At 38.7% G+C, this 27,873-nt stretch overlaps 1 pseudogene; it reads right to left on the bottom strand.

The window, feature by feature from the left end:
- Positions 1-16,402: 16,402 nt before the first annotated feature.
- On the bottom strand, positions 16,403-18,689 carry LOC702692 (large ribosomal subunit protein P1 pseudogene; annotated as a pseudogene).
- Between the last annotated feature and the right edge of the window lie 9,184 nt (positions 18,690-27,873).

Raw genomic sequence — 27,873 nt, 5'->3', positions numbered from 1 at the left:
TCAGAGGGAACATGGTCCTGCCAACACCTTGATTTCTGACTGCTAACTTTCAAAACTGTGAGATAATAAATATCTCTGTTGTTTTAAATCACCTCGTTTGTGATACTTTTTTAGAGCAGCTCTAGGAAACCCATATACTCCTACTGTGGTACTTACCACACTATATTGTATTGGCTTGACAGTTTTGCTTATCTTCTTTTTTTTCTCTTGAAAGGTGGTATTGAGTCTCAGACAACTTTGAAATCTAGTACACTTCTCAGTCCCTAGGAAATAGTAGTTGTTCAATAACTAGTGGATGAATGATGAATGCAGTGTTATAAAATGAACAAAAATATTATATTATCTCTAGTAAGGCACCTGACAAGGAGAAGTACTTGGTGAATATCAATTGCTTTCCCTTCTGCACCCTAATAGGTTAAAATCTTCTCAGGGGCAAGGACTCAGCCTTCTTCTCCGTTGTGTCCATTCTCAGTGCCTGGCACAATGTAATAGAAACCGTAGTGGCTCCCCAACCACGCATATGCTCCTTCACATTCTTCAGCTTTCCTGGCACTTAGGGTTAGGGTCATGTACTGGAATCCACTCAATATGCTATGGATAAAAGTGATATTAGCCAAATCCATCCTATTTAACACTCTGGGTTTTTTCCCCATGCCATGGTAACCTTGGGGTCCCCATATCCCCGACTGAGTAGCACAAGATAAGAGACAGTGTCCTGACCTGCATAGGACTCACATGACTGAAAAGTAAACCTTTACTGTGTTAGCAACTGTGCTTTAGGGAGTTACTTATGACCATGGCAGAGCCTAGCCTATCTTGACTAATACACAAAACAATGTGGACACATGGGAGGTTCAGAGAAGTGCTTGTTGGTTGACTAGTTAAATCATCATAACAAATAGGATATCAGAGAGTTCTGACTGAATAAAGACTATTTGAGAAATACAGGCATCACTATGTTTCCTCTTGGCATGCTTTACTAGTTTTCAAAAAGTGTCTGGGGCTTGAATGTTTTAATTGAGAAGAAGTTGCCCAGCCAACACAGCTGCCTTGGTGAGGTTGTCTCACCAAGACACTGAGGACTGGTCCACGTGCCTGGGCTTTAAAAGAAATTTATTCAGTGGGACCATGCCTAAATGAATGCCACCGGCTTTGCCTTCCTCGTCTCTCTGCAGGTGAAAGAGGTATACTATTTATATTATCAAGCATGTTTTTGTACAAATTGATTGTTATGCTGCAGCTCTTGCCATAAAGTTAATCAGGATAGTTAATTAGGACATTAAAATCTAAGCTACAGTAATTAGCTGGAAGTAAAGTAAATGTCTAGTAAGCTGGAAAACAGAGCATCACCAATAAAATACACAAATTGAACAGCCATTCTCTAGTAATGCAACTAAAATTTCACAATGCAAACAGAATAGCCACTTGTTACAAAAATGTGAATCTAAAGCTTTATTTGCACAGAGACATAAACCCCCTGAACTTCTGGGCAAATGTGCCAGTGTGTAATTGGTGAATTGGATCCACCTGACTTGACTGTGCATCCCATGTACCTGTGATAATACAGACTTGTTGATCACAGTGGTTTATTAATGCCAAGAGGGAAAAAGTCACCAACATCTGTTTATGATGATTGTCATAATGGGCAAGTGTGAGTACATACTGCTAAGATTTCTCACTCTTAGTGAGAATTAGGACAGTAATAATGCTCATCAGTCCAGCTGCTTCTGTCTAGTTCATTCTCTCCCACATGCATAGATGACAGTTCTGTACCTTTTCCTCTCTCTCTAACCTCCAACACTTCCTTCCCAACCTCTTGCTCAGCTAATAACAATGTTTCTTATTTCACTGAAGAAACAAAGGCAATGGCAGAAGAATGTCCTCACACTCCCATGACCATACTTATCCACCTGCCAGCATCTGTTCCTATTTACTCTGCCTTCTTTTCTATTATTATCGAAGAAATGTCTGAGATCCTATACCCGAGCAATAGATTCCAACCCCTCTTACCACTCAAGGCGTTGTCCCAGGAATCCTTCCCCCTCTCTCCTGCATCAATAGTTTGTTTCTTCTCTACCAGATTGTTCTTATTAATGTACAAGTGTCAAGAACTGCGAAGGGTCTGAGGTTTCACCCTACTTACAGGCCACAAGTTAGCCTGCCACAGTTTCGTGGTTGCTGGGAAAAGCCATAAGCTTCTTGGGTCATTGACAAAGGACTTAATTGCTGACAGCAACGGGAGTAGCCAGAGGATCAGCATTTTATTGTGCTGGTTACATGAGCCCCAGTTCCCACAGAGTGATGCAAAAAGGGCCAGGTGGTACTTACACACATCATGAGCTGCATTGTAAGAGAGGAACACTGAACTTGGGGAACTCAAATTATTTATTAACCTGGTCAGTAAACATGACAGCCTTTTGATCTGGAGAGAGACGCCCTCTCTGTCTTCAAAAGTTGTTCACTATACAAATATCCTTGAAAAGAAATTCTAGAGCCAAAGCAAAATTAGTGTCTTTTATCACAAGACATGCAAAAATGCAAGAGACTCATGGAAAATTGCCTTGTAACAAGTATGCTGTAATTTTTCCCACCATTAATGAAAACCTCTTTCCTGACCCTCATGTCCTCTCTGTGTACTGTTGCCCACCTCCTCCTGCCATTTCTCTACTCCTCTTTATGGCTATAATCTTTGAAAGACTTGTTTATAGTTGCTGACTCAAATTTATCTCCTCTTGTTCTCCCTTGAATACACCACCATTAAGTTTTCATCCTTAGGCTGCTTTGTCAAGATCACCAATAATTTTTGTGTTGCTAAATCCAAAGCTCAGTTCTTTTTTTCATATTTCTTGACTCCACTGCAGAATTTGATACAGTTGATCACTTCCTCCTCCTTGAAACACTTTCTTCCCTGAGCTTCTAGGGCAACTTTACTTTCCTGTTTTTGTCTTCTACTTCGTCTACTGCTCCTTCTCAGTTTTCTTAGCTGTTTTTTTCTTCATCTTCCATCATGTTGTAGCACTTCCAAGGTCAGAACTAGAGCCTCTTCTTTCTTCCATCTACTATATCGATATGTGGATATCTATCTCGAGGATATATACTCAGGATTATATCCTGAATATATTATATCCTTGGATATCCAGGATTATGGCTATAAAGCCATCAGTGGAATGATGATGCTTCAGTCCAGTCCTGTCCTCTGAAATTTGAATTAATACTGAATTTGTCTAACATATGTCTCTTCTTGAGCATCTCTTTGATATCTCAAATGTGCGATACAGAACTCCTGATTATACCACCCATAAACCTGTACCTTTCAAGCTTGCCTGACTTATCAAATAACAATTCCATTTTTTCAGTTGCGTAGGCCAAAACCCTTGGCATCATTTTTGCTTCTTCTATATCTTTTATATTTCACATTTCCTCAGTGGCAAATCCTGTTGGCTCTACCTTCAAATTTATATCCTGAATTTAGTCATTCCTCACCACCTCCACTGCTACCACCCAGGACTAAGCCACTATCATCTCTCCCTTGGATTATTGTTAAGTCTCCTAAATGGGTTACCTTCTAACACTCTGGTTCCCTTTTAGTCTATGCTCAATGCAGAAAATACTGTTAAAACATTAAGTAGTTTGTGTCACTTTCCCCACTTGAAACTCTCCAATAGCTTTCCACTACATTCAAAGAAAAAGTCACAGTCTTTACAGAATCTTTTGCTCCTCATTAAGGCTTTGATATCAGCTTTTACTACTTTCCCCTTTGCTTGCCCCATGCCAACTCCTCTAATCTCCTTCTGTTCTCCTCCCCAAACATGTTCCTGCCTTACGGCCTTTGTACTTGCTCTTTTCTCTGTCTACTATACTTTTCCCCCTAGATAGATTCACGGATTCTTCCCTCATCTTTTTTATATCTTTGTTCTAATGTCACTTGAACATCAAATTGTAAAGTGGAGGTTCACCCCCACCGTGGACATTCCCTGTATACCTTAGAACCTATTTTTCATCCATAACATTTACTAAAATCCAATCTACTATTAATATATATAGTCAATTCTCACTATTCACTGTGGTTATGTCACTGCAAACAATGAATCAGTGAATCTTGAACCATTACACTTTCTACGGGTCGGGGGTCACAATGTTTTTGTCACCCAAACAATACGTAACCTTGTTTTATGTATGTTTCTATTTAAAAGAACCTTATTTAATATATATTGTTGATTCACAAACATTGAACTCATGGCCAATAGCACTACCACTCATGCCTGAAGGAAGCTTATCTAACACATGTATTTTCTCCATAAGTGACATTACTGCCTTCCTATACTAAGGAACACTAAACAGCACTTTAGCATGATGCTTGGCTGGCAGCATTTTAAACAGAAAAATCATTAACACAAAAATGAGAGAAACCCATAATCTATATGATACTTATAGTATGAGGATGGAAACAGGAAGGCGGAACTTTGCCTTGTTTGACACCAGCAAGCGATATGTGTGTCAAATTTTTCACTGCTCTGGCACGTTTTAAAATGACCACAAAAATGCTGTATTTTAATTCTGGGGTTACAAACAAATTTTAACACATAGATGAATTCACAAATATGGAGTCCATGAGTAATAAAAATTGACTGTGTTTATTATATATATTATTTATGTGCTTATATATGCAACTATTTTGTATTTATTGTGAGTTTATTCCAGCTAAAATGTAAACTTTATGAGCCTGGGGATTTTTGTCTGTTTATCTCACTCATGTGCTCCCAGTGCCTAGAATAGTATCTGGCACACTCAATGTTGTTGAATAAATGAATGAAAGTTTCTTTCTCTCCAGGTTGGGAACTGCAGTGCTAATGAGGATTTTGAGGGCCAGGAATGTTGATGTTGGAGGCCAGAGCTCCAGGGGCACCAAAGCCATTAGAGCATGTAGAGCCAAATGTCTGGGAAAGATGAGGTTCATATGCCAGAGAAGGAAGTCCAAATGGGTCACCAAACCCAAAGGAAGAGAAGCAAATCTGGAGGGCTAGGGATGGAGCCCAGGAGCAGAGCCCGCAGAGGAATGCACTGAGCAGTGGGCTGAAAGGTCAAATAGGAAAGCAGTCAGGCAAATCTCTGAAACTGCAGTTAACGTCTTTGGCTTAATGTCTTTGGCTAGATATTTCATGACCATGATAGTGAGGTTTGTGAGAGAGCCAGCGATATGGAATATGCCACTAGCTGTGAGCCGTTTGAAGCCAGCACGTGTGTCTGATCCATCTTTGTACCTCCAGCTTGTGGCAATGCCTGCCATACAGTAGGTATTTTAAAAATGTTTATTTATTGAGAAACAGCTATTACCTATCACAGTGCTCCTGGGTCAGAGGGAAAAAGAGAGTGTTTGCGCACATCCTTGGGTCTAGGGATCTTATAAAGGAAGGCCTCCATTCAGCCTGGACTTAATATTGACCAGGGCCTTAACTGGGTGTCCTCCTCCCTGTTCTCGCTCCCACTCTACCTCTCTGAGCCAGACATCTCCTCTATTTCTGCAGACCCGTTGTGTCTTGCAGTGGACTCATCAAGACAAAATGTTTCCTGAAGTCAATCAACTCAGTTCTTCAGGACACCAGTTCTTAATCTGGAATATATAAATTGGTCTCAAGTCTGTGAACCTTCTGAAATGAAAAGTGTGAAATGTGTGCATGTGCCTGTGTGAAATTTTTTAGGGAGAAGATTCATAGATTTCACTAAGGGCACTAATTTTTAAAAAAAAATTTTGAGAACAATTCCTTGAATGATTCTGATTGTGCCCACAAATAAGAGGTAAAATAAAATAACAGCAGAGAACTCAATACAGTATCCCTAGGTGGTTGATTGCTCATTCATATAGAAAGGAATTCTAAAACCTCAGTGCGCATGGAAATCCCTTGGGGATCCTGACAGAAGCAGAGATTTCTGAGACCCTGAAATTGTGATTCAAAGAGTCCAGGTTAAGGTCCTGGAACTGGTCTTTTAAATAGACTTCACAGGAGATTCTGACGTATTCACCAGAGCACACTTCTGATTTTCTAAGCTGTTTGGCCAAGTAAAGACATGGCTGTCTTCCATTTTTGATCAGACCCCTTCAGGGCAGTGGGTCTGAACCTGGCTGGGCACAAGAATCATGCAGTGAGCTGGTGGTCAGTGGTGCTGATGGTAGTGGTTTTAAAATACAGATGTTCTGGCTGAGTGCAGTGACTCAAGCCTGTAATACCAGCACTTTGGGAGACCGAGGTGGGCGGATCACGAGGTTAGGAGTTCAAGATCAGCTTGGCCAATATGGCGAAACCCCGTCTCTACTAAAAGTACAAAAGTTAGCCAGGCATGGTGGCATGCATCTGTAGTTCCAGCTACTCAGGAGGCTGAGGCACAAGAATCGCTTGAACCTGGGGGGCAAATGTTGCAGTGAGTTGAGATCGCACTACTGCACTCCAGCCTGAGCGACAGAGCGAGACTCCATCTATAAAATAAAATAAAATAAAATAAAATAAAATAAAATAAAACACAGATGTTCCAGGCCATACCTGAGAGACTCTAATTCACTAGAGCTGTGATAGGGATCTAAAGATCTATACTTTCAAACATCTGCCAAGGTTATTCTAGACATAGCCATGATCAGAACCACTACAGTAGAGACCAAGGCCAAAAGCATCTGTGTTTAAACAATTCCACGTAGTAGAGAAAGCTTTCCTGTGGATCTGGTTCCAGAAACAAACTAGAAGTTTAATATTACAACCGAGCTTTGCTGAAAAAATATTTCTATTTTGTTAACCTTTGGACTTCTCTTTAAAAAGCAAGTAAGCGGGTAACAATTTAACACATTAATGTTTTACTTTCACAGAAGTCAGTGAAGGGAGACATAACCCATGAACTGAATTTCAAAATGGAATATTAACCAAGTAAAGGCCAAAGTGAGATTCATACAAGAACTTCCTATGGTATTATCATAACTCCAAGCAACAGTTTGATTAATGAAAATGACTCAGTTAAGGAGCTGAGCAAAATCCCAGAAGGAACAATGGTGCCAAGAACTCGAAATTTTTAGAGCAGTATGTTTTTCAAACACCAAATAAGAACACTTCAAATGCATTATTAATGCTCAAAATCACCTCCAGTTATAGATAATGAATTTTCAGTAATTACCTTTGAGTCTAATAACCTCAAAATTATGAAGAGAAGCTAAATACTCAGTATCGAATAACAAAAACACAAACCACTATGTACCAATCATACAAAGGACCAACTTAAACCAAACCGCAAAAAAGGTTTTAGAATATTTTAGGAAACATTCAATTCCATTGAAATGAGAGTCATTCAGAGCTAATGTATTATGATTCAAGTGAAATAATGTATATAGAGTCTTTATAATGGTACCCATTATATAGTAAGTGTTTAGTAAGTTGACATCCTAACACCTTAAAAATCTGGAATTTTCTGGCAAGTCTGATGTGCATGAAACCGTCCATGTAATTTTGGAATGGGCTTTGTGACTGATGGTCTGGCCCCTACATATCATGATTAAAGTTTTCGAATCAAAGAGAAGTGAAGGCTGCCCTAATCTACCCTAAAAAGATGGATATATTTTCTAAAGTATGGAACAGTCAAGGAACATATTCTCCAACTTAGAACACAGCTCTAGTATAGTATAGATTTTAAAAAATTCAAGTGGTTTTACATTATTACTTCCAAGCCTCTTGGAAACTTGGTATGAAGTACCTGGATAGAGAAAAATAAAAACCTTAGAAAGAAAGGCAAATGCCTGAACACCCTGCATTTGTCTCAAAGAGTGTAGCATTTGGAGGAAAATCCTCTTGGGAGTTTTTCCAGGATTCTTCATCTCTTACTCCTATTTTCCATTGAAGCCCTTCACTGTCTTGTTTCCTGTCATGCATGTGATTTAGTGCTTAAGGTCCTTTCTTGCTTCCTTAATCCCTCATCAGCTAAGATCTTGCCATAGCCTTCCTCTGAGCTACACCACACCAGGCCTACTGAATCAGAAGCACATTTTATCAAGATTTCCAAGTCATCTGTATGTATAATGAAGTTAGAGAAGCATGGCCTAAGATGTATAATTTAGTTCCCCTTTTGCTTCATGATTTCTGTGGAGAACCTTAAATTGCACCTGAAGCAGTTTGTGGTTAATTCAGTAAACAATGGGGATCCAAGGAAAATTTTGAGCAGAAAAATGAAAAAACACATGCCTAAAATTTGTTAATCTTGATGACCAATGATAACCTTATTGCAGTAAGGTTTCTAAATTACTTTGGCTTGTGAGAGAGGTTGAGTAGAAGCTGATATTAGATATTGATATTAGAGCAAATGTGATGCACTATTTTAAAAAAAATTCACTGGCTTAGAATCTTATAATTAAGAACAGAATACGTCAAGTTTTGTGTTCTAGTTAAGCCAACATTTACCCTCCAGCCAGAGGAAGTATCCTTGCGATAGCATTTAATCATTTTCAACCACAACCTGAAGAGGTCATAATAGTTATTTTTTCTGATATGCTTGTGATTTAGCCTTATGAGTCATCCTTCTTAGCAAAACAGAAATTGGATCTGGAGCCATGGAATTGTACAGAAATAGCTCATGTTTCAGCTTCCCAGATTTCTCACTCTGCTTTTGCCATTTTTTTTTCTTTTTGAAAAGCACTCTCCTAACTGTGTGATTTCTGACCCTAGAAATCATCAAGTGTAGTTCCACACCACAGATACGTTGACCTTCTTCCAATGAACTGATCACCCGGTTCAGAAAACAAAAGCCAAATCACGCAAGAACACACACCAATAGAAGGTTACAGGCACCAATAGCACTGGTGAACAATATAAAACAAAAGGTGAAGATTTAAAGCACCGGGAGACACAGGAGGATAAGGACATTCAGAATGCAGTCAAAAGCTAGAACAGGAGAAGTCATAATAAAATAATTTTAGCAGAGCTAAAATTCTAAGCCTATCCAATGTAAAATTAGCAGCTATAATTTGTTGCTTACGTACCAGACACTTTATATATATATTTCCTAATTCCCCAACAACTCTGCAAGGTAGGTATCCTTATTTGCTCTTTGCAGACAAGTACACTGAGATCCAGAGTTTACCTAACTTGCCCCAAATCACAGACATATTAAAGGTAGAATCTGGGTATTGTCCCAGGTTTGACTGCCTCTGAAGTCAGTACCTGTCCACTCCACCACAAGTCCTCCTTGGAGGGATCTTCTTCCATTTTTCTATTTGTTAGGAGTTACCCCACTGTCAAAGAGATGAGCTCCTGGGCCTCCTAAGACAGCATTTTCCAGAATGTGCTCAACGGAACACAGGTCCTAAGAGATCTTTTGTAATAAAAAGAATTTTAAGAACTGGGTAAATTAGGGAATAGAGAATACTCAGAGGATCTCAATGCACATTTAAGACAGCCTTGAGAATCTACATGACCTTGACACATTTGTTTTGCCTATATTTAGTATTTTTGAAAACAACATGGGAAGCTTTAGTCTCTTTTTGATACCTATGCCTAGGTATTTAATAGCAAGACAAACCAAACAAAAACCCTTAAGCATTATGGGAAAACCCACAGAGCCAGATAAAGAGCTCACGTATTTGTGAAGAACTAACTCCAAACTGATAACTAACTCCTGAAATTCCTTCTGCCTCCCTCTCTCCCATATCCTGCATCCATTTAGATTCTTGATTTTGATCTTTCTTTATCTTTCAAACCTGCCCTCTTCAGCACAGATAGAATATCCCTGCTGCCAGTGCCTGTTTTCAGAATCTTCATTTCCACATTTAATCTTCCACACCTCATTTCTCCAATCAATTTCATCTTCCACACTTCATCGAGAAATCTTTCTAAAAAATTGAATGTTAAAAAATACATCTGCTTGTGCCAAATTTTGTTTTAACACCTCTGCTATCTCTCTGCTGCTTATTAGAAGAAGTTCAAGCCTTTTAGCTGGCACATGAAAACTTCACAGTCTGGTTCCAGTATATACCTTGATACTCTTTAATCAAGCTGATCACAACATCGTTTTCATCACATTCTGGGCCTTTCATGATTCCTTGTGTGGTGTTCCCTCTGCCCAGAATGATCTTTCCTTCCTTCTTTGCATGGCAAGCCCTTTTCCTCCTTCCCACCCAGTTAATTATCACCTCCTTATTAAAATGTTTTTACGTTTTGTGAGACAAAATTTTGCGACTTTCTTATGTTCTCACAGAGTTCTGTTTCTTTCTCCAAAAGCTTACCCAATATCTTTTTATTTTAATTGCTTTCTTGTTTTTCATCTTTACTCAACTGTAAACGTTTAAAAATAGAAACTATGTCTTATGTATTTTTTCAGTTTTGTATGTAATCGCTATTCATTAAATGTAGCAAAAATTGAAAGCTCATTACAGAGCACCCCAGATATAAATATTCAGTTAAGACAGCTGCTCCATTTTCACTTTCACACTCTCATTTTGAAGTTCAGCTTCATCATACTCCAAGCCTCTTGGATTTTCATGACTTTCTAAGTTTCACGGTGACTTCTTTAGGATTCCTGCCTGAAGTGTGGCAGTTGACCACAATACCATTTCTTTGATTATCTAATGCCTCATGAACCAAGCGTATCATTTCTGACACAAATATTTATGATCTAGACCACGCACTCATGCACTGCCTGTGGAGGAGAAGATTTTCCTTTTGAGAGGTATCTAAGCAGTTTCTTAAAAACTTGAAAGTTAGTGAATTGGGCACAACTGTCCCCCATAGCGCTGAATGTTTCCTTTGCTGTTCTCAGCGACCCTTAGCAAGATAGCAGTGTTCATGTGTGATGCAGCAGTTCTCAAAATGTGGTTCCTGGACCAGCATCAGCAGCACCACTTTGGAAATGAGAAAAGTACAAAATATCTGCCCTCTACCTCTGGCACACAGAATCAGAAACTCTAGAAGTGGAGTTCCATAAGCTGTGTTTCCACAAGCCCTCCAGCTGAGTGTGAAGCACACTGAAGTTTGAGAACCACTGCCGTAAGAGCTTGGGCTTCTAAAACAGACTACTTGGATTGAAATCCTAGTTCTTCCTCCGCACCTTGTGTGTTTCCTGACACCTCTGGTGCTCCATCTCACGTCCTCTTGGTCTGCATTTTTCTCCTGCCATAGCTGGGATACCTATCCCAATCATACTTTGCCTCAGCTGCACTGTTGTCTCTTGCTTTGTGCTTTGTCATCACCACATGGTACACCTGTAGAAACCTGTTCAACACTCTGATTCATGCACAAGTCTGAAAATGCAGGAAAATTAACCACTTGTGGGACAAACCTTTAACCAATGGAGATGGGAGTCAGTTATTAATTAGTCTCTTCTGTTTCTTGAGGACAATTTTGTGGCTTGTTCTCCTCAGCTCCTCAGAACGTCTCAGGAGTTTTGAGGCTCTTTGCCCACTCAGTGACCATGTCAGTTACACACATGGGACTGGCTTTCCCTGCTTCCCTCTTTCACTCTTCGCAGTCCCCCATTACTAGTCATTAGGGCCACCTCCCAAAATAAACTATTAATGGGCAGGCAAGTCCATGTGTCCGGCTTTTTGGGGAATTCCAGGTTAGACATCTTATGAACACACAATTTAAAAATATATAATATTAAATGGTAGTTCAATAGAGGCATTTCTACAGAGAGATATCTAACACAGATGCATTTTGGTGGTATGTTCAAAGTTGTTAACATATGGAAAATCAGGATTGTAACCCTTGAAACAGTTTGTGAGGGAACAGTAGGTTGTTGGGTGCAGAATGCATCAAATTTACAGTCTGGTGATTTACATCAAATTTACAGTCAGTGACTGAGGAAGGCATCTGAGAGCTGCAAGGAATTTGTCTCTGTGGCCTAGCAAAAATTATAAACATTCAAACCCCAAAACCACCTAGAATCAACATCAAGACAAATCCATTCTCCAACATGATTTTTCTCCTGAAATCTGTAGGGTGCTCCTCTGGGGGACATTTTCTCTGTCATCTTTGTGTTAATTTGGTACTGAATTTTATCTATAGAAGAATCATGGTGGGGGTTGGAGGGCAGTTTGCAGTAAAATCTACTTGTGGAGAATTCTACAGTGCTTAAAAGCTAAAACCACTGGATTCCCAAGAACCCACTGTAATACAGTGTGTGAAGTTTGAGTCTGGTTTTTAGAGACAATTCAACAGTGTCAGAATTTTCTACAGATTCCCACATACTTTCAAGGGTAAAGAGTTTAGTTGGGAAACTAAGTGTTCCAGTTTGGCCAACAGCAGGGTATTAATAATGGAAAGGGTGATAAGGAGAGCAGTGTGGTGTGGTGGGAAAAAGCAAGGTATTTGCATTCAAAAGGTATGAAGTAATTACTTCTGCTATCCTGCTTATGTCCTGTTACTCCCTTTAGACTCAGTTCTTTCAATATTAAAATTAAAAAGCATGAATTATCTCTTCTACAAAACCTAGCTGTATTATGACATGATCATTTGAAAATTATGGATATAAGTGTGGTGCGAGTGTGTAAGTCTGTGTGTGGGATATGTTTGTGTGTAATCATGTTACTGCATGTAATATCCTTTTGTGGCTTTTGGGGTAGAATCTCAACTCTTTAGACTTGCCTTATAAAATTCTTCATGATTACAATCTGGTCTATGTCTCCAACCGGTCTCTTGTTTTATATTCTACACATACTAAATGTCCAGTCACCCCAGGCGACTATGTCTCTTGCCTGTAGCCCCTCAAACATGTTGTTACTCTGTCAGAGTCTCTATCCTTCCCCTGGCTTTTATCTACCAGCCCTTCAAGTCCCAAATAATTATAAAAGCAATAACAATACTAGTTACAGTATACTAGTAATGATAGTTTGAGTAATATTAAGACAAAAATAATAGTATTGACTATATCTTTGCAGAGCTTACTGTGTCCAGCAGCTAGGGTAATAACTTTTCATACATCATCTCATTTAATTTTTATCCCAGACTTATGAGGTTGTTTTATTGTTTTCATTTTAAACATTAAGGAACAGAGCCCTGAAAAAGTGCCTGCTCAAAGTCATTTCCTCCTGAAAGACCTTCCTGATCTCTGAAATCTCCAGTAGCTTCCCATGCTATGGGCTCCTATGGCACCAATAATCACAATTAATACTACATTATGATATCCACGATGCCCCACAAGGAAGTCTTGCTTACTCTTATATTCTTAACTACTGGCATAGTATTTAGTACATAGTACACACTAAATAAACAATGATTGAATGAATGAACTAATAGACTCAGAACTCTCCTTTCACAAGATTGTGATTTAGTCTACTAAACATCAGTGTATCCCATTCCTCAATTTTGTCCATCCTCCCTTTGCTTTATAATTTCTAGTTACTGAATGCATTAAATTGGGTTAGAGTAAGTGTCTAGGGCAGTCTCTGTAAGGCAAAATATTTTTTAAAAATTTTTAAATGTAGTTTGAGAAGTGTAGAAGGAGGAAGGACAGTCCCATACCATATGTTTTGGTGGTGATGGGCAGGGTCTTCTCTGCAGCTTCTGAAGTTCTGGGTGGCCTGAGTCTGTGGTCTGTGTGTCTGTGTGAATGGACCTAATTTTCCACCCCCTGGGGTGGCTCTGACTCAACCCAATCAGGAGAATACTTAGGTAATTACCATCTTAGGTAATCTGTGAGAAAAACACAGCTTCTCCGACCCTAAACTTTCCAACTCAGACAGGGGAATGAGGAGCCTTGAATCCAGATGTGTTGCCCACAGTGTTAGCCAGATGTTGAGAACCAGCTGTCTCATAGACTTATTTGTCTCCTTTAATTTTTGTCCAAATGTGTGCCAACACCAGGATCCAGCAGAAAGTTTTATTGCAATCTCCCTTCTTCTCATAACTTCTCTGTAAATGCTGGCAGCACTCAAAAGGTGACAGAAATGGGAGTAGGAGTGGCAAGTTACAGCACTAAGACACTTAAAAACTGAGACAGAAGGATGCTGATCACCTCTGATCTACCACATGACACCTTACAGGAGTGAAAAAAAACGGGGAAGCCTGACTCCACTGAGCTTTACCACAGTCAGCAGTTGTTTGGGACATGTAATCTCAATCTCAAGGTTTCTGAAACAGAATCATCTAGAAGTGCTTGCTAAAAAAACATATCCTAGATTCCCGCCCTTCGTATATGGAATTTGGGGCCAGGAAATATGAATTTTTTAAAAGTTCCTGATATGATTCTTAAGTACTCCAAAGTTTGAGGACTTCTGCATATTTGAGAGTATAGGCACTGTGCTCCAGCTACTGTGAAGATCCACTTAACTGCTTACCCATAATAAAGTCATGTTTATTTAAGTCATAAAATACCCCCCAAGTTACTATCCCAGTGGGCTCTCTAATGTACCACATTTTACCCCAAATTCCAGTTGCTAACTCTCATTCACATTATTCCTGATGCCTGCCTAGCCTTCTTACCTGGTTTCCTGTCTCTTCTTAGTTTCAGGAACATAAAACTCTTAAAATGCCAGAGCTCGAAGGGATCAACTCTCCCAACAAATAGATACTGAGAATCTAGCATTGTTTTAAGGAGCTCCAATCTGAGGAGCCAGAGCCATATCAGTCCAGAGGTCACACCATCTAAAACAAGCACCAGGTACATTGCCCTCTTTTTGCTATTTTTCTGTTTGTGACTAGTTCTCTATGAGAATAGGTTCTGTGTATTATCATCATTATAATCCCATGCATTTAGCACATGCCTGCACATTGCAAGCTTATGACAAAAATCTGTTTAATATAGGAAAGAAAGAAGGAAATAATTTTCTTAAACAGAATTCATGTGGACCTGAGCTACCACTAATAGCCTTTATGCAGGCGAGACTGTTGGTGTTCATCAGTAACTGGCGCCATCAATAAACTGCATTAATTTTCTTGTGGGCACCAGACCACACTTTCCAGTCTCTTTTGTGGTAGATGTGGTTGGTCACGCAACTGAGTTCGAACCAAAGAAAAGTGAGTAGAATTGAAAGGTACCACTTCATGTCTTGGGCCATGAAGACCTCCTAAACTGGATTCTTGTTCTATTTCCCCATCCACCAACTAAATGGAGTTGACTAAGGCCTTAGAGGAAAGTGAATCGACAAGACTATAGAGCCTTCAGTCTCTGACTATGTGGAACTAAAGCCCCCTGGCCTTCACTGGATTATATGTGGGCAAGAAAGAAGCTTCTATGTTCTGCATTCATGACAATTTTGCATTGTTTGTTACATTATCTAGCCTATTCAACTAGTTATGCTTGCAAAGAGTCATGTTCTCACAGTTTTTGCCATTTGCTATGATGTTGCATTAGCCAGATGTCATTGAAATCATGTTTCTCTCAGTCTTAAGTTTCCTGGTTCCAGAGAGTCTGCACTTACCAGATCGATGGTCACCAGCCAAAGAGTCAATATCTCTGTGTCTTCCAAAGTGGTGAATAATACAAGAAAGGATCTACACCGAAGAGAAGAAGGTAATATGTTCAGCCAATTTTCATCATTACCAAAGTGACCCAATCATGAGGGCCAACTTCACAGGCCATATGCTTAGTTTATGGTTCTGCTGTTGCCATCTTGAAATAGTTAATACTTTCTTACCACTTCATTTTGCACTGGGCTCCACAAACAATGCAGCCAGTCCTGCCCACCATAATTAAAGGAATCAAAGAGTTGCCCATTGGCTTGTCTTTGTCTTCTACCCCCTGGGCAACAGGCTGCAAGACTTTTTGAACTATGGGAGTATGAGCTCAAAGACTACACCTGATCAGTAGTTGCCCATGCCACAACTTCATCTCACATCTCACATGGACGTTTTCCTAAACTCTGATCTTCCTTACTCTTTGGAAGATACCTTGAGGGTGGCAACATATTCCAGTGTAATTCCCCAGCAAGGAAATGGAAGCCTTCTTTTATAAAAACTAGCAAGAAGCCACGCCACCATTTTGAGAGCTTTCTGGCTCTGGCTTTGCTTTGATACAACATCCCCCACCCTTCTTAATATTTGAATCATCTTCTGTTGTTGTGATGTTCCTGGTTTCAGATGCCTGGTCTAGAGACTACCCGAATTTTTCTTTACCAATTTGCAACCTCGATTACCTGCAACTTCAGATGTTTTAGATTCTCCTCTCAGTGCCATTGTGCTTGTCCATCTTTACATGGCTCCTCATGGACATCCCACTGATCCTTCTAACTTGCTTTCCATTCAGGTCCTGGAATTTGCCTTGCAGTTCTAATTTGCCTGTTAGTTCTTGGCTAGGTTCTTCATGGTGGTGGTGGTGTCGTCGTTTACACAAGTCAGACTGCAAATTTTGCCATCATTATCAGAGGTATTCTTTTTTATGTATTTATATATTTTTGTTTATTAAGAGTTCAGCTATTTATTGAACATGTTATAAAACAAGTTTAGTCAAAAAGACCAAAGCCCATGTCCTCATCAGACTCCTCAGATTCTTCTTTCTTTGCTTCCACTTCCGTCTCCTCAGCTGAGGCAGCAGTGGTGGAAGGGGCAGGACCTCCTCCTTGTGTGGTGCGGGCTGCTGGAGCAATCTAGCAGCACCTGCATTGCAAAGGAGGCTGCCCATACTGGCCAGGGCTTTTGCAAAGAAGCCAGGCCAAAAGGACTCAACAGCTACAGCAGCTACTTTAATGAGGGTATTGAATTTATCCTCCGTGATGGTCACCTCATTGTCTTGCAGAATGAGGACCCAGTAAATGCAGACAATCTTGGGTGAAAGTGTAACCGGAGCCGCCGGCCCACAGTACTACTTGCGAGATGAAGTAGCACGGTAGCGGGCAGCTCAAGACTCACATTCACCACATTGCGGTTGGAGTGCCTCACTCCAATGTGGCCTTAGCTTTTTCAGAAGGACCCGAGTACCTTGGCAGCAGCTGAGGGAAGGGACTCTTCCTGTTTTAATGAGGTCCTAATCAATGTTTAACAACTAGTTGTTTAGGGGAAAGGGGAAGAAAAAGCCCCATTTGGCTACCTTATTTTTTTCACCAAAATTGCTTATTGGTATTTCTGTCTCCAGTCTTTCCCCTTTCTAATCTTGTCTCTGTATCACTTTCTAAAATGCGATGTCATCATGTTATAACCTAGGTTAAAATCCTTTAATAATATCTCACTACCTGGAGGAAAAAGTCACGCATGGTCTTTTGTGACCTTGGTTCAATTTACTTCTTCAGCTTCATCTGTCAGCCTTCTATCTCTTATTCTATGCTCTAGCTAAGCTTGAAATTCCCCCACAATGTAGTAGGGTTTTTGTTTTTTGTTTTTTGTTTTCGCCTCTGAACCTTTGCATATGGTATTCCTCTGCCCAGAATGTTCTCTTCCTGCTTTTTTTTTTCACATTGCTTATTCCTATTCATCGTCAGAAGGTCGTTTAGATACTACCTCCCCCTAGAACTGTTCCCAATATCCTCCAGGATGGTTTTGTTTGTTTATCCTCTATTCTCATAGTACATTGCTATCTATACTAATAAAGACACTTGTATCTATCAGGGTCTCAGCAGGAAACAGACAGCATGCTCCAAATGGACAATTTGAGGAGAGTTTAATAAAACAAAGGAATTGTCGGGATTTAGGGGAACCAACAATAGATAGTTCAGTACCACCCTCGTACTAGTAGCATCAGAAAGTATTTCCACCCTAAGCTTGATGAAGAAAAGAGAAGTAGCTAATACAAGCCAAAGAGAATGCCTGAGCCTTATGAAGGCTGTGGCCCTTTGTAGAAAGATCCACAGCAACTCCGCAATGAGGGAACCTGGGAAATACATACTCAGCCTCACATTCCTCATGTCCTCCAGTCTACTGCCAATGACTTCAATGAACTGAATCCAACCAGAAGCCAAAGGGTAAATGGAGGCTGATGTAATTCATAATATATGTAATCTGTAAAGGTCAGTCTCCTAGCTCCTACATCATAGAATAGGATTGAGAAAAGTAGAGTATGAATCTAGAAAGACAAACACAAGGTAACCAGCACAAACTGATGTCCATTTATTGAATACCTATTTTATTTGACAAATGGTATTCCCGGTTCATAGAAGTGCCCTATATTATATATAAAATTGTGTCCATTTTACAAGTGAGGAAACTGAGGTTTGGCTAGCGAGGCTACCTAAGAGGTGGCATAGTACAGATTCAAATCCATTTCTATCTGGGTCTGAAGGCTGAGCTCTTGCCACTTTCCATACTGCCATTACTGGTGTGGAATTTTTCCTTATCCCCTAGTCTATAGTCTACTTGAGTACAAGGTTAACATTTCATTTATCTTTATATCACTCGTGCCTTGTGCAGTGGCTAGCCCATAGTAGATAGAGTAGATGATAGATATCTGTGGAATTGATTAACAAAAATAACTGAAGGATTCAGTATTTTAATTTATATAAGTGGGGATTGGGTAATTGGAGTCTGCCAGGGGATGTTAATGGATTATATCTGGCACTAAAGCACCTCTTTGTAACTGTCCTTTATAAATAATTGCCCTTCTCTTCATATTAAAGAGAGAATAAAAGTTTATCTGGTCTCTTAACCATAATGGAGTGTAACAAAAGCTGACAATAAGTGGGTTTTCTGTATGCTGATCATCTTCCATCTTCCCCCTGACTTGGCTAAAAGCTGAGGGTAACAAACAATGGAGCTTGCTTTCCCCAGTTCTTCCTCTATGACTTTTCTTCGAGTTGCCATGTCCCTTTCTAATGGTTCATTTCTCTTTCCCTTTCACTTAACTTGGCTTTTATATGTCTGTCCATCACTGGCTCTCTAACTATCAGCTAGGCTAGCCTGACTCTTTTATAACTTTCAAAGGAAGCTGCCTGCTCTGAATGTATGATGCTAAAGAATGGGTTTTGGTAAGTCCTTAAGAATGGTTGTTTATGTTATTTCAAAGGTTGCCAAGTAATAAATAGTTGTTTGAAAGTGAAGGGTAAATTGGTATTTCACCACCCTGTTCTCTGCTTCTCTTGTGATGGCTCAAATCATAAAACATCATGTTTTGACCTTCATAGGAAGATTTTACCAACTTGGGGTTACTGAGTGGGCAGAGACATTCACTTTCCTACTCAGTACCCTGGACACTACTCAATCCTAGCCCAGTTGGAACTCCACTGTTTGAACCTTTGAAACTCTGAAACTGATTGAAGCTTCTAAGCCAACAAAAGAGGCAAAGGGCCTTTGTGCTTCAGCAAGGAAATGTTCCAGTTCTTTTGCACTTTCCTAATAAAGGCTGGCTCAGGAGCCCTGGCGTCCCTGGAACACAGAGGGAGTTGTAGGGAATAAAGGCAACTTGACTCTTTGGGGTCATTTCTCTCTTCCCAGGGACTTTTATGGATAATCTTCCAGTCATTGAGAGGTTTGATACTCATTCAGATCTCATAGCTTTGGATTTGGATGAGAATTTTTTTAAAAAGCTATCTAGTATATTGCTGAATTGCCTCAGATATTCCAGTGTATAAACTCTGATGCTTACGTTGTCTCATTTTCCACATCCTCACCCAGCTTCACCCATTTAGGTCACCTGACTAGCCTTGTAGTGATTTCAGTTTGCTATCCCAAATTTAGTTTGTATTTTATAGTGCTATGAAGATGTAAATTATTTACTAGTGTTGTTATTGTTGGATCAAGTTATTAACTCTAATGCCATGTAATGCCTTTAGTAAGCTGAGTGAGGAGATAAGAATCTTCTCTCCTGACACAATTTTAGAAAATGTGATATTTTTAAAAGCCAGAGACCCAAATTCAAAATTTCATTTTAATATATTGTGTTATATATCTGCATATGGAAACTGAGGTAAATAAACAGCAGACCTGAAAGAAGCTTGAGAATTTCATCCCCCAATCCTCAATTTTATAAATTAGCTATTTGGTAGGCAGAGTAATTATTGAACATAAATTGCTGTGTAAGATGATAGCTATGTCCTACTGGTCATCCACCATAAATCTTCAAATTTGCAGAACCAATGAGGTTAATTATGGCATAGCATCTGAGTCTACAATGAAAGAATACAATGTGAAAGATGGTTCTGATACCGTTTTGAGGCATCTGGCCCTAATCAGACTCCAATTTTAGAACCAATCCTACCTAAAGTTTTCTATAATTTATTACATCAGAAGATTCAAAGAGTTATTTTTATACAGAGAAAATTGGACTCAAGTAAAAGTTATTTTCATCACTCCATCTAATTACAAAGCTGAGCACAGAACTATGACTATTCAAACATGTTGCAGATATAATAAAGAGAGTGAATAGCAATGAAAGCTGGTCTTGAATAGCTGCCAGGATAAGCAAAGATGGGGGAAATGACTCTCATGACTGGAGGGGAAATTAAGGAAACAGTAATTTCTTTTCAAAATGTTCACATACCATGTATTAGGTATTTTAAGGGTTTTGGGGTAGCTATGATTTTTATTATTCCTTAGTTGCATGTAGTTTATTCCAGCAATGAAATGTGATTTTATTGTAACTGACTTCAAGGAATATGGTCTACCACTGAGAAAAAGGAAAGAGAAGACTTATGACTGGGCCAGGGAATGTGAATTCAGACAAACATACATAGAGTCTAGATTTAAGCTATAGTTCATATCTCTTTGGGTAATTCTTTCTTTCCTTTGGGTTAGCACAAAACTACATCAGCACTGAGGAGGAAATCATTAGCTTTGAGGAGAGAAAATTTAGGGAAAAAAAACACCCTGAAAATTTAGCATGACCTGGGAGAGCTCATGAGTCAGTCAACTATTTTGAGCTCTTAAAAAAAGAAAATAACTTTCTTTGGTCCAGACGAAAACTTTAACTTCTTCTCAACCTTTAATTATTCCCGGGAAAACTAAAGACATTTTAACTTATCTAGTTTCCTCCTAATACGTTTCTGCTGAGAGACAGTCTGCATACAAGTCAGAGAAACCTGAAATTAAATCTAAACCATGTAGCTTATAGCCATGTGACACTGAGTAAATCACAATCTGTCTAGAACCCAAGTTTCTCATCCGTAAAACAGGGTAAATAATGGCAATTTTTAGCGTCCGTGTGAGGGGTAAAGGAAAAGAGATAAACCTCAACAAATAGTAGTTCTTAATTTCTGATGAACACATTATTGCGTAAGTCTCAATACTGTTAGTATATTTCCATTTTCTCTGGAAGTGAATGAAAGGAAGCTATTTTTTGATTCATTTAGTTATTTTACTGCACAGAAATCAAACAACTTATAAAAAAAGGTATCTCTACCTAAGATGGTAGTTTACACTAGTCCAAGGTGTCTTACTGCTCAGAAAATGGAACAGATAGGAAAGAGGTTGTAGCAAATAATTTTCATGCTCCCATGAGCTGGAGCCTTATTGTGCTTGCAGTCTGGCAAATTCCCAGGATTTCAGACACAGGCTTATACAAATATAGCATTATGAAAACATAAATGTCTGAGTGGGGGGTGAAATGCATCACTCCATCAGCATGGGCACTTTTATTTTGTTTTAGGTTCTCATTATTGAGCACCTACTATGTGTTCATCACTACTTTAGGTGCTTTATACGTGCCATTTTATTTAACCCTTGGCATTACTCTGTGAAGCAGATAATATCCTCATTGTGCAGTTGAGGAAACTAACACTCAGAGATATTTACTTGGATTTATGAGCAATGTCTGCATTATAAACTAGAGGTGGGAAGACTAGTTAGGATGCTTTGCAGTCATCCACTTGAGAGAAATTGTCGGTCTGTGACAATAGAAAGTGAATCTCTTGGAAAGATTCTACAATGTTATTGCTTTTGCCCAAAATGGCACATTACGGAAATCAATTAATTAAGTTAAACAGCAACTATATGTACAAACATGTTTCTATGACTCTTCTATATCATATAATTTGTCTTTAATAAATGTGATTTATAAATAAATTAAGTGCACTTGAGTTCAGAGATGATGCCCAAATTCTCATCTAGTCTCTATTTTTAAAGATATTTACAAAGGGAGATTGAGAAATTTTCCTTGTGAAATGTTCAGCAATCCTGGCCGCCAGAACCTCCTTTGGATAACTGACAATAAACGAAGTTGTTTCTTATTAAACATTAAGTCAGCCTTGAATGGTTCACTATTAGCTCAATAATTCACTCTTATTAAGAAGCTACCAAACGAAAATGTCAATATAATTTTGCTTTATCCATTAATAGCTGTTTTTTATAACGCCTTTCCTTTCTCAATGAATTGTACCTACATATAGCTGTAATATAAAGGAATATCTTTAAAATATATTTTTATGAACTCCATTTTGAATAAATGCAAGAATAATCTTTAGCCAGAGTGAGCAGTTACATGTTTGGTGATTAAAAACATTTCTTCCTCTAAAGAAGCTGAAGCTGAAAACCTGAATTATATTATCTGAAAGTCCTTCAGAATAAAAATACTAACTATATTACCACAGGGTTTCTGAACCTCAGCACTATTTGGACCAGATAATTCTTCATTGTGGGAGGCTGTCCTGTGCAAAGTAGATGTTAAGCATCATCTTTGGCCTTTACCTACTATACTCTTAAATTGACAACTGTCGCATCCCAAATTATGGCAATCAAAATGATCTCCAAACATTGCCAAATGCTTGCTGAGGAGGCAAAATTGTCTCCAACTGAGAACTATAGTCCCGGAGGTAAATATTAGTTACTCCACTTTCAGTCATAGATCAAATGATTTTGTTTTTCCACATAGGCAATAAGAATAAGTATCAATAGAGTGGTTTAGCATTTTATTATTAGAAATACATTTATCCTTTTTAAAAATAGCAATATATATCAATTGCAGAGAAAAATATAAAATAGAGTTAAAACTATCAGAAAAGAATATATAATCACCCCTATTGCCATGTTCCACAGATAACTGGCATGATTATTTATGTATTTTTATCATATTCTTAAAAATGAGATTATATTGTATGTATTAATCAGTAACCTGGTTATTTATAAATTAATAATATATGACTAGTAATTATCCACTTATAGAATGATTTTAAATAGAATGACATTCCATTCTACGGCTTTACCATTGGTAAGTCACTCATTAATTTAATATAGTTAAACTCTATGTGTTAAGCCATGTGCTAGGTGCTATGTATAAAACGGTAAAGAAGACAGAGGGGCAAGAAACTATCCTCATGAAGGTGGAGAGACTAACAACGCACATAAACAATGTAAGAGAGAGAGGAAATAGCCTAACACCCTCTAGGAAGACAGGTCTTCACGACCAGGAGAGGTGAATCAAGACAGATGAGAGCACAAAAGTCTTCATTTTAGTGAAGTAACCAGTGCTGAAGACAAGCCATTGTCCTATGGATCCGTGTTTCCCTCTATGCACTTATCACTGTGCTGCTTAATAAGTGACAGAATAATTAAAATTTTTATATGAACTTGAATATCCCAGTCATTCTTACCCTGTGATATAGTTTCCGCTCTGAGTCCCCACCCAATTCTCACCTTGAATTGTAGTCTCTATAATCCCCACATGTCAAGGGCAGGACCAGGTAGCAGTAATTGAATCCTGGGGGCAGTTTCCCCCATGCTCTTCTCATGATAATGAATGAATCTCATGAGATCTGATGCTTTTATAAGTGTCTGGCTTTTTCTCTGCTTGCACTCATTCCCTCTCCTGCCGTCCTGTAAGAGGTGCCTTCCACCATGATCGTTAAGTTTCCTGAGGCCTCTCCAGCCATACGGAACTGTGAGTCAATTAAAAGCTCTTTCCTTTGTAAATTACCCAGTCTTTAGAGCAGCTTGAGAACAGACGAATATACCCTGCTTTGGTAACCTTTCTGCTGCTTTTCCTCTCTCCTCCATGCCCTTAAATGTGCAGACAAATGTTTGATGTATTACAGCTGTGTTCTCTCAACAGGTCTGGATACATACAGAGTGAGCCTCTGCCCCTGTTGGAAACAATGATTTTTTAAAAAAAGCATTTGAACTCACATTGAGAGCTTGTACTCTAGACTACCAGTCTTTTTGTTTTATTCATAGTGTTTCCTCCAAGAGTAACAACAACCCTATCATCTAATAATTAGGGTTAATTAACTTCTTTTCTTGCCAACTGGTCCCTCAGTAGAAGGAGCCTCGGAAGAAGGAGGTCAATGGGACTCTTGCCTGTCCCTCTTGCCTACTTGTCTGCAGTACTCAGAGTTGTGGTAAGCAAAATTCCCCTGAGTAGATCACTAGGAGTGATGGGAAGCAGGGTTATTCCTTTCTCATTCCTTGGTTCCTTGGCCCATGGATTTTACCAATTGTGGACACAGCACTGTATAATTGTCTTTGATTTAGAGTGTATACTGGATTCTCAGGGACAGCTTCTCATCTTCACTGGGTACCGTTTATAAGCTGGCATTTTAACAAACAGTTCCACCACTCTTTCAGTTCTGCAGCTCCTGCATGGTATAGTATGAGACATGACCAGTAGACCTCATTGTCATATGTCCATTGCTGTACCTCCTTTGCTTTAAAATGGGCCCTTTAGTCTGTGCAGTGTTATGTGATCAGTGGATCAAACATTCTGTAAGCCTGCAGAGAGTGATGCTGGATGAGAGCCTATAGGCAAAGAAAGACAGACTTGTACCAAGAATAAAAGTTGATTCTCATCAATGTGAAGTCATCATTTTCATTCAACATTGTACTAGCCAGTGCAATATGTCAAAAAAAGAAAGAAAGAAGAAAGCCATTTGGATTGGAATGGGAGAAATAAACTATGTGCAGATGAAATGTTTATGCAGAAGGTTCAAAAGAATCTACAAAAACCTGTCAGAACCAATAAGTGACTTTAGAAAGGCCATAGAATATGTAATATAAACTTTTACCTTATGTCATTTATATAACAATGGGAACAAAATACATTTACAAATTAAGTAGAAAAAATAATAAAATTGACAAACAGCATCACTTTGGTGCATTTCTTTTTCCTTTGCTTTAACATGAATATGAGACCCCCATAACATCCTACATTGTTTGAAATAAGCATGCCTATTATTACCTTGTTCTATGTGATAATTCAAATTCTTCTTCCACTGTTTTTTATTTCAACTATTCATACAGCCTTCTGACATCAATTTGCATTTAGTTGGCTTCAATGCTTCACTTATTTTTAATCTTAATTAGTAAGCACAAATAAAAGTGACATAACTTGGACTTCACACAATCATAATCACAAGTACAAATATGTAAACTTTGGCACTGAAATCTTGTGGTGGTACTCAGATGTACTTTCCCACCAAAATAATCAATAATATGTTTATATTAATTCATTTTGAAAGATTTTCAGAAAAATGTAAAAAATTCAGAGAGACTCTGCATAAAAATGTATCTGTGGACAGGGGCACATAGATTCCAGTTTTGAGAAACACTAGTAAATACTGCTAATTTGAAAATAAACCTATATGATCTGATAATATTTCTTGTTTTGTGTTCTATTCATTAGCATTAGAAACTCTTTTATGGTTAGTGAGAGTTTGTTTTTTATTTCCTGACAGATAGTAGGCACTTATCCAATACTTAGTGATATGGTCTTGGCTCTGTATCCCCATCCAAATCTCATCTTGTAGTTCCCATAATTCCCAGGTGTTGTGGGAGGGACCCAGTGGGAGATAACTGAATCATGGAGGCAGGTCTTTCCCGTGCTGTTCCCATGATAGTGAATTGGTCACACAAGATATGATGGTTTTAAAAACAAGAGTTTCTCTGCACAAGCTCTTTTTGCCTGCTGTCATTCACATAAGATGTGCCTTGCTCCTCCTTGCCTTCTGCCATGATTGTGAGGCCTCCCCAGCCATATGGAACTATAAGTCCACATGGCTGGACTTCTTTTGTAAATTGCCCAGTCTCAGGTATGGTCTTTATCAGCAGCAAGAAAATGGACTAATACACTTAGGATCAAACGATGCCCAAACTCCTCTTCAGTCGATAGAATGCCTTTGACCTCCATAAAATGTTAAGCTTCAAGATTCTTCTTTTGATTGTAAAAATGGGGACATTTTATATATGCTGTATAATCAAAAATAGATGTTCAAATTATTACCTGAATGCTAAGCATTAAATGGTTTTATATACAGCATGAGAATATGAATTTTATCTCATTTGATCCTACCACAGCTCCATGCAGAAGGTTTTGTTGTTAACCTCACTTTTAGCGCTTAGAAAAGCATGAAAGCACTGCGGTTTGGAGAGGGTAAGCAACTTGTCTAACATCACCCAGCTACTAAGCAGCAGAGTTGAGGTTTGAACTCAGCCAGATTGGCTCTGAGCCGGAACCCTACACGCCCATGTCTAAACTCAGAGAATCCTGGAAGCATCTTGGATATATTTGCCTCCTAAGTTCTACAATTTGCCCTCCAGCTGATTAAGTTTCTCGGAATGACTATTACATAAACATAAGTGAGGAAACCTCATTTTTGGTCATGAAGGTCCATAAGGAAATTAGCTCTCAATGATTGTTTAATAGGTTTATTTGTACTCTGGAGTTTTGTGCTTCCATTTCTTTTTAATGATTTGATGTGGGCAGCTGTGGTGTGCTATTAATGTGCTAGGAGCACTAATGTACTTATGTGAGGAGACTGACGTGTTATGATAAAGAAAGAGATGATTCTGATTCCCTTTGATAATCAAAACTTACCACTTCCCTTTAAAATACACAAGCAGAGGAACTGCTTCTCTTTCATTTTCTACATTAACCCAGATGGAGCCAGAAGAGATTCACGAGCCATCTGGATTTAATTAGGCAGTATACTATGTGAATATGCTGGTAGCAGCGTTGCTGTGGGGAATTAGCTTTAATGGAGAGAATCTTAGATTCGGAGTCAGTAATTCTGGTTTCTCGCTGGCCTCTGTCACTAACTAACCTCTCACTTAATGTTTTTATTTTATCAAAAGAATGTCTTCTCTGCTCCCTCACTGGGTTTACTTTGGAGATCAGATAACGAATCACTTGGAAATGATTCAAAAAGCACATACCACTGCAGAATGCAAAAGATTCATTTACTATTACTACAGTACTGCAGAATTTAAACCATGCTTTGTTTGTTTTTAACCACTTTTACAATTATATGATAATTAACCCTCTTTCTCATTTGTGACAACTGATTGAACCAAAGATGAAGAGCATGGCATTTTGGAGTTCTAATTTTGAGGTCCAGTCTCTGTATCTCTTGGCTCAGCCATCAGCTCTCTGTCATGCAATTAAGGTTTGCTTTTATTTTCAAACCTCCTCCCCTCTTACTTACCTCAGGTTTCAAAAGTTGAAATATTCAGGCATGATTCTTCAGGCTTTGCAGGAAGTTAAAGAAGTATTATTGATTCCACATTGGGCTGTGGATTGCAAAACCATTCAAATGAGAGAAAAATAATTTATAGAGCTTGTAATTAGCCAGCTGTGGCTGAGGGGAACCAGATTCTATTAGAGGAAACATCAGCTGGATTAAACAATAGCTGTGTGCAATTCCCATTCTGGCCCCAGCTTGTGAGTATAGTGACTCTGCACAGAGTTTACTCATTGAAAGATATTTGTGGCCATCCTCATTTTACGGCCAAATATTTGGAAATTTGGGACATGAAGCATGTGCCTGAGAAAAATATCAACTGTTTATTAGGCAGCTCATAGTCAGAAGAGCAAAACTATGCTATATATTCACTTATATCAGACTCTCAGAACCAGTTTTGCTCCTTTGGAAAGTGAGAAAGATAGACAAAAAACAAAAACAAAAGACAACAATTGAAAAACTCAGCACACGGGCACTGAAAACCTAGAACCATCAAGAATTTTATTTTATTTTATTTTATTTTATTTTATTTTATTTTATGTTAGGTTTCTTTTTAGTCATTTTGCCAAACTCACTGCTCCAGGAGTCTTAGTCTGATTGAGGATCTG

The sequence above is a fragment of the Macaca mulatta genome, chromosome 9, assembly GCF_049350105.2.
Source record: "Macaca mulatta isolate MMU2019108-1 chromosome 9, T2T-MMU8v2.0, whole genome shotgun sequence".
Taxonomy (NCBI): Eukaryota; Metazoa; Chordata; class Mammalia; order Primates; family Cercopithecidae; genus Macaca; species Macaca mulatta.
The sequence above is the reverse complement of the archived record's forward strand: the minus strand, read 5'-3'. Positions and strand labels throughout refer to the sequence as shown.